The sequence below is a fragment of the Stomoxys calcitrans genome, chromosome 2 (genome assembly GCF_963082655.1).
Source record: "Stomoxys calcitrans chromosome 2, idStoCalc2.1, whole genome shotgun sequence".
Classification (NCBI taxonomy): domain Eukaryota; kingdom Metazoa; phylum Arthropoda; class Insecta; order Diptera; family Muscidae; genus Stomoxys; species Stomoxys calcitrans.
The window spans coordinates 29,657,371-29,665,557 of record NC_081553.1 but is presented as its reverse complement, the minus strand read 5'-3'; the positions used below and the strand labels follow the sequence as shown (position 1 = coordinate 29,665,557).

General features: G+C 38.1%; 1 long non-coding RNA gene across 1 annotated transcript; it reads left to right on the top strand.

The window, feature by feature from the left end:
- The first annotated feature begins 3,748 nt into the window (after positions 1-3,748).
- LOC131995369 (uncharacterized) lies at positions 3,749-4,101 on the top strand. The gene is made up of 2 exons (XR_009397426.1): positions 3,749-3,871; positions 3,944-4,101. It is a non-coding gene; the product is annotated as an uncharacterized LOC131995369 (long non-coding RNA).
- The last annotated feature ends 4,086 nt before the right edge of the window (positions 4,102-8,187 follow it).

The window sequence follows — 8,187 nt, the reverse complement described above, 5'->3', positions numbered from 1 at the left end:
CTAGCTTCAGGCCAATAACAACCAGGACTCTAATGTCACGAACAGTATAGGAGTGTAAGAAGGATATTAACGCCTTCTCTGAGGATGGTACGATCCGCATGGTTTGGGCGCCGGGAGTAAGGGGGAATGCAAAAGCAGACAATTTGCCAGCGAAGCCCAGAAGATTGCCGACAATAAACTTGGTTTACCCGAATCCCTTCGGTGACGCAGTCCGAGCTAAGGGCGTGGGCGACGAACGCTCATAGTCGGTAGGACGACGAAACCCTATGAAGTTATCCGCATCGTGAGAGGACGAGGCGTTTACTGAAAGGTAGTAAGAAGGAGGTCAGACGTTGGAACATTTCCATTGGCCGGCTTTCGCGGCTAACAGCCGTCGAAACTTTGGAGACACAATACCCGACGTGAAACAACTTACGGGTGTGGTATGGAAATCAAATAGAGATTTTTTTAGTAGCACATAATTCCTAAGATTTAGATTTTTTCGGGGTTACCTTTTGTACCCTCCATTTGTGACAGCTGGAAATATGCGTCTAAGACCCCAAAAAGTATATACATATATTGTTGATCTTCATGACATTTAAAGTCGTTCTAGCTATGTCCGTCATCCGTCAGTCTCAAAATGTCCTTTATTTTGAGTACAATATTGCCTATTATCCTTATTATTTCACTTAGTTATGGAACAATTCGTGTTCCCCTTAGCTGAAATTTTGTAGTAAAACAACCCCCTTCATTGCACTATAGATATAGCCCCAATCGATAGTTTATTTGAGTTCTTGAGACCCTAAAGGCTTACATTTTGATGAGATTTGAGATGGCATGTAGTTGTCAACAAAACTGTTTTGCATACCCCACAGCACTACTGTGGTACAGGGTATTATAACTTAGTGCATTTGTTTGTAACACCCAGAAGGAACAGAGATAGACCCATTGATAAGCATACCGATCGATTCAAAATCACTTTCTGATTTGATTAGCTATGACCGTCTGTCTGTCTGCTCAGCTGGAAACTCAATCTCTTTCAGAGTTTATTCGGATTTATTTGGATGTCATGATACACAATTTTATTAAAAGCCTTCCATTTACGCACAATCCATAATATTGTAGTTGTATATTAAGATCTCCTGTATTCGTTATGCTTTAAATAAAACAAAAAAAAAAAATGTTGTTGTTTTCACACATTTAAATACCTACTTATAGATGCATATTTCTTTATCGCGTAAATGTTACCAAAGTATGTGCCTTAGAAATTCTTGTTGTGTTTTCTTGTACCTGGCAGCCATTTTTGTGTTGCTCTAATGATTTTTGCCATTGGACGTACCAGCATTGTTGTACCGAAACTTTAAAAATTGTCACTTTCCGAGTTAACCATTCGCACTCGTCAGAGCTGGTCAATAGACTGCTCTTTGCTCGGTCAAAACAAACAAGTAAGAGCGTGCTAAGTTCGGCCAGGCCGAATCTTATATACCCTCCACCATGGATCGCATTTGTCGAGTTCTATGCGCGGTATTTTAGGCAAACAAAGAATATTGAATAAGAACTGTTATGATATTGGAGCTATATCAAGTTATAGTCCGATTCGAACGATAAAGGAATGCTGAACATTGTAGAAATCATTGTGTAATATTTCATTTCATTCGGATAAGAATTGCGCCTTGTAGGGACTCAGGAAGCAAAATCGGGAGATAGGTTTATATGGCAGCTATTGGGTTGCCCAAAAAGTAATTGCGGATTTTTTAAAAGAAAGTCAATGCATTTTTAATAAAACTTAGAATGAACTTTAATCAAATATACTTTTTTAGACTTTTTTTCTAAAGCAGGCTAAAAGTAACAGCTGATAACTGACAGAAGAAAGAATGCAATTACAGAGTCACAAGCCGTTGAAAAAATTTGTCAACGCCGACTATATGAAAAATCCGGAATTACTTTTCAAGCTATAGATCGATTCAGACCATATTAGACAATTATATTGAAGGTCATAAGAGAAGCCGTTGTACAAAACTTCATCCAAATCGGATGACAATTGCGCCTTCTAGAGGCTTAAGAAGTCAAGATCCCAGATCCCGGTCAGCTATATCAGGTTATGTACCGATTTTCGCCATACTCAGCACAGTTATTGGAAGTCATAACAAAACACCTCATGCAAAATTTCAGCCAAATTGGATGAGAATTGCGCGATTTATTGGCTCAAGAAGTCAAGATCCAAGGTCGGTTTATATGACAGCTATACCAGATTATGAACCGATTTGAATCATACTTAACACAGTTGTTGGAAGTGACATCAAAACAGTACGTGCAAAATTTCAGTCAAATCGGATGAGAATTGCGCCCTCTAGAGGCTCAAGAAGTCAAGATCCCAGATCGGTTTATATGGCAGCTATATCAGGTTATGAACCGATTTTCGCCATACTTAGCACAGTTATTGGAAGTCATAACAAAACACCTCATGCAAAATTTCAGCCAAATTGGATGAGAATTGTGCGCTTTATTGGCTCAAGAAGTCAAGATCCCAGATCGGTTTATATGGCAGCTATATCAAAACATGGACCGATTTGGCCCATTTACAATCTCAACCGACCAACACTAATAAAAATTTTTAAATTTAATAATCTCGCCCTAACAGGCAAAAAACTTGAAAAATGAGTGTTTGTGCAAAATTTCAAGTTGCTAGCTTTACTGCTTCGAAATTTAGCGTACTTTCGACAGACAGACGTACGAACGGACGGACATGGCTAGATCGACTTACAATAACATGACGATCAAGAATATATATACTCTATGGGGTCTCAGACGAATATTTCGAGGTGTTACAAACAGAATGACGAAATGGAGGGTATAAAAATGTGAGCATGTTCTGCGTAACAATGCGTCCATACCAGTGACAAGCCCACAATTGCAATTATTTGTAAGGCGATGGGTTTGCTTGGCATTCTTTTCTTGTGTACGTACAAAGTAATGTACCAGAGAGTGAGTATTTCCGCCAACCACTAGTCTATACGCTCAAATACTCACCTTTTCCCTCAGGCACATGAATAATCATTTGCGACTATTGAAGCACTTTTGAAGCTTAATATTTTTTGGTTTTACAACAAAAGGAAGCTTGGATTGCCCAAAAAGTAATTGCGGATTTTTCATATAGTCGGCGTTGACAAATTTTTTCACAGCTTGTGACTCTGTAGTATATTTGATTAAAGTTCATTCTAAGTTTTATTAAAAATGCATTTACTTTCTTTTAAAAAATCCGCAATTACTTTTTGGGCAATACTTTATAGGTCATAGGTCATAGTCATAGGTTACTAAAGCGTTTACAATGAACAAAGTTAGTTACGTTCAATAATACTACATATAAGGCAAAACTTCGTGATACAAGTATTTAGTTTCTTATACAAATTTCCTAAAGGTTTTATTTTTTGATGTGTAGGATCATATTTGAATATAGCTGCCATATTGACCGATCGCGTGAATAAAAACCTTGTGTTCATAAAATGTGTATTTTTCTGATTTTTTGCTTTGAAGCTTTGAAGCTTTGAACATAAGTTTGCTACATATTACCGAACACTCTTTGAAATTTTCGACGGTCATTCAGAATAATGTAATTACACCATAAAGTAATATATGTTTTAATTTCAAAAAGAATAGACCGATGCACTGATATTTCCATTTTTGTTTTACATCACAACATTTTCCATGGCATACTAAAATTTTATGACTTACAAATATGATTGAAATCGGGTATATAAGCTAGCCGTTCCTTGCAAAAGTAGTGTTCAAACGTTCGAGTCATTCGCACCCAATCATGTTGTGGTTAAACATTGTCGTTGGTATTCTACTTCTAAGTGCTCCATTCTCCATGGGGGAAGAGTGCAAGGCCAGGGTAAGCAATGAGAATAAAAAAAGATGAACTTAAGCTTTCACTATTGTAACAAATTCTTTTCTACTTCAACAGTGTAAGATAAAGAAAGCCCTAACCAGAGCATCAAAGGGTTAAGCGGTTCCATGGTTAAAGGACGTCAATATTATTGAGCGGAAATAACAATGAAAAACAAATTATTTTTGTCTGTGCGCTTAATAAACTTATCATAATCATTTGAGCATAACCAAAAATGTCAATTTTTAATTTTTCATCTCAAATGAAATTCTTGTGGTGTCACCTTGAGTAGCTTTATTTATTTTTATACCCACCACCATAGGATGGGGGTATACTAATCTAGTCATTTCGTTTGTAACACCTCAAAATATTAGTCTAAGACCACATAAGGTGTATATATTCTTGATCGTCTCGACGTTCTGAGTCGATCTAGCCATGTCCGTCCGTCTGACGAAATCACGATAGCTGTCGAACGCGTAAAGCTAGCCGCTTGAAATTTTGTACAGATACTTACCATACTTATCAGTAGGTCGCTGGGGATTGCTTATTCGTCATATCGGTTCAGATTTAGATACAGCTTATATATTGGGTTGCCCAAAAAGTAATTGCGGATTTTTCATATAGTCGGCGTTGACAAATTTTTTCACAGCTTGTGACTCTGTAATTGCATTCTTTCTTCTGTCATTTATCAGCTGTAACTTTTAGCTTGCTTTAGAAAAAAAAGTGCAAAAAAAAGTATATTTGATTAAAGTTTATTCTAAGTTTTATTAAAAATGCATTTACTTTCTTTTAAAAAATCCGCAATTACTTTTTGGGCAACCCAATATAAACCCATCTCCCGATTTGACTTCTTGATTTGGAATTTTGCACATAGTGTTCTGTTATGACTTTCAACAACTGTGCCAAGTATCGTCTAAATAGGTCAAGAACCTGATATAGCTGCCAAATAAACCAATCTCCCAACCGTAATGTTGGTCCGATTTGGCTGAAATTTGACATAGTGTTATGTTATGGCTTTCAACAACTGTGCCAAGTACGGTGTAAATCGGTCAAGAACATTATTTAGCTCTCATATAAACCGATCTCCCGATTTGACTTCTTGAACCCTTACAAGCTGCGATTTTATCCGATTTGGCTATAATTTTACATATACAATAGTGTTCTGTTATGACTCTCAACAACTGTGCTAAGTATGGTCAATGACGCGATATAGCTCCCAAATTTTAGCAGAATCCTTGGTGGTGGGTTCCCAAGATTCGGCCTAAGATTTTTTCAGAAGTTCTCAGCTAAAAATTGCCGCCAGTTAAAGGTTAGTATTGAGTTCAGATTTTATGGTGAAACTCCATTTGAAAAAAAAAACAAGTAAAATCGTGCTAAGTTCGGCCGGGCCGAATCTTATATACCCTCCACCATGGATCGCATATGTCGAGTTCATTTCCCGGCATCTTTTCTTAGGCAACACAGGGTATAAGAAAAGATTTGCTCTGCTATTAGAGCGATATCAAGATATGATCCGGTTTGGACCACAATTATATTATGTGTTGGAGACCTGTGTAAAATGTCAGAATTGCGCCCTTTGGGCGCTCAAGAAGTAAAATAGAGCGATCGATTTATATGGGAGCTGTATCGGGCTATAGACCGATTCAGACCATAATAAACACGTGTGTTGATGGTCATTAGAGGATCCGTCGTACAAAATTTCAGGCAAATCGGATAATAATTGCGACCTCTAGAGGCTCAAGAAGTCAAGATCCCAGATCGGTTTATATGACAGCTATATCAGGTTATGAACCGATTTGAACCATACTTGCCACAGTTGTTGGATATCATAACAAAACACGTCATGCCAAAATTCATTCCAATCGGATAAGAATTGCGCCCTCTAGAGGCTCAAGAAGTTAAGACCCAAGATCGGTTTATATGACAGCTATATAAGGTTATGAACCGATTTGAACCATACTTGGCACAGTTGTTGGATATAATAACAAAACACGTCGTGCAAAATTTCATTCCAATCGGATAAGAATTGCGCACTCTACAGGCTCAAGAAGTCAAGACCCAAGATCGGTTTATATGGCAGCTATATCAGGTTATGGACCGATTTGAACCATACTTTGCACAGTTGTTGGATATCATAAGAAAACACGTCGTGCAAAACTTCATTCCAATCGGATAAGAATTGCGCACTCTAGAGGCTCAAGAAATCAAGACCCAAGATAGGTTTATATGGCAGCTATATCAAAACATGGACCGATATGGCCCATTTACAATACCAACCGACCTACACTAATAAGAAGTATTTGTGCAAAGTTTCAAGCGGCTAGCTTTACTCCTTCGGAAGTTAGCGTGCTTTCGACAGACAGACGGACGGACGGGCATGGCTAGATCGACATAAAATGTCACGACGATCAAGAATATATATACTTTATGGGGTCTCAGACGAATATTTCGAGTAGTTACAAACAGAATGACGAAATTAGTATACCCCCCATCCTATGGTGGAGGGTATAACAAGTGAAAAGGTATCAAGTTCGGCTAGGCCGAACTTTGGATACCCACCACGTCGGGTAAATATGTAAGCCCTCTTACGTCAAAATCCGGTGAAAATTGGATAACTTATGCACCTAAATTCGGCACGGATATTAAGTGGTCTACTATATATAAGTCACTGTTGAATTTTATATTTCACCATTGGTCACCGTAGCGCAGAGGTTAGCATATCTGCCTATGACCATTCTATGGTGGAGGGTATACAAATTTTTCAGCGGTGGTTATCCTCTCCTAATACTGGCGACTATTGTGAGGTACTGTACCATCTGGTATGGCAGCCATGTAAGAACTTCTCCACAAAGAAGTGTCACACTGCGTCAGGCCCTTCGGACTCGGCTCTAAAAAGAAGGCCCCTTATCATTGAGTTTAATCTTTAATCGGACGGCACTTAATGATATGTTAGAAGCTTGCCCCTGTTCCATAATGGAATGTTCATGGACAAGTTTGTCTGATCTGATGTAGTTCCCATAAATAAATTGAACTCTCGATTCAACTAAAAGAGCCTCTAGAGAGCAAATTTGGCTGAAATTTTGCAAGATAAATTTTCTTTTAACTTTCAACACCTATGTCTAAGTATAATCTGAGTCGGTTCAAAACATAATATAGCTCCCATTTAACAGATATATTGATTTGAAATCTTGAGCACCCATAGAAACTAATTCTAATTGAAATACATACCATGGGGATTTCTTCTCATCACTTTCCATTATCTTTCTTTAGCTTCTAACTATAAAGGGAAACCCTGCAAAAAACGGTGGTGGAGAGTATATAAGATTCGGCCCAGCCGAACTTAACACACATTCACTTGTTTTCATATTGCACTAGCTGAACCGGGCCGGCTCCCCTACGGCTTCTTTAACTCTCAACTATCTTTTTAGGGTGGGGACACTCGGCCTTGTGTGAGAAGTGTGACCCTGTTCGGTTCCTGGTGTTTTTAAAAATTAGGGTAATGAGAAGTGCTTTTAAGGGGAGGGATGGCACCTCAAACATTTCGACTCAAATATGGATATCAAATTCGTTTTCCAATCTCAAATACCAATCATTTGAGTCCCATATTGTTATAATGGGTCAAATAAACCATTTGACGTATTTTTTAGGAGGAAAAGCGCCATCTAGACTTGAACACAAATTTTAATGTCATATTCGTAATCTAGTCCCAAATAGCTTTTATTTGAGTCCGATATAGCCATAACCGGCTAATATGCCCATTTCTGGGTATTTGGACCTAATGTTTTACGCCATATTTGTAATCTACTGTCAAATGCTTTTCATTTGAGTACCACATTGACATAAACTTCGAATATATCTATTTGGAAGAGTTTTGGGGTTGGGGGTCCGCTGGGTACTTGGACCCAAATTTTAATACCATATTCGTTTTCTAGTCTCCAATACCTTTCATTTGATACCCTTATTGTGCCCATCGAACCACTTTCAGATATGTGTGGCGTTTTTGGGGTAAGGGGGAGGATTCGCCTCCACCTGATATCTAAAAATTATATAGCCTATGTTTCCTTCCAGAAAAACGTACACAATCTATGAAAATTTAAAAAAAAATCGTTTCAGCCAAGTATCATCTAGTCGTAATGGGTCTAATGGCGTTTTTGAGGGCTGGCGTGACCCCCTATTCTTCGACCTGATTTGGTATGCCAGATTCGAAATTTACTCCCGAATACCTTTCATTTGAGCCCCATATTGAAATTAACATCCCGAACAGGCCAAATGAGTACTTAGATTGAAACTTGAGTACAATATTCGTATTCTACTCTCCAATA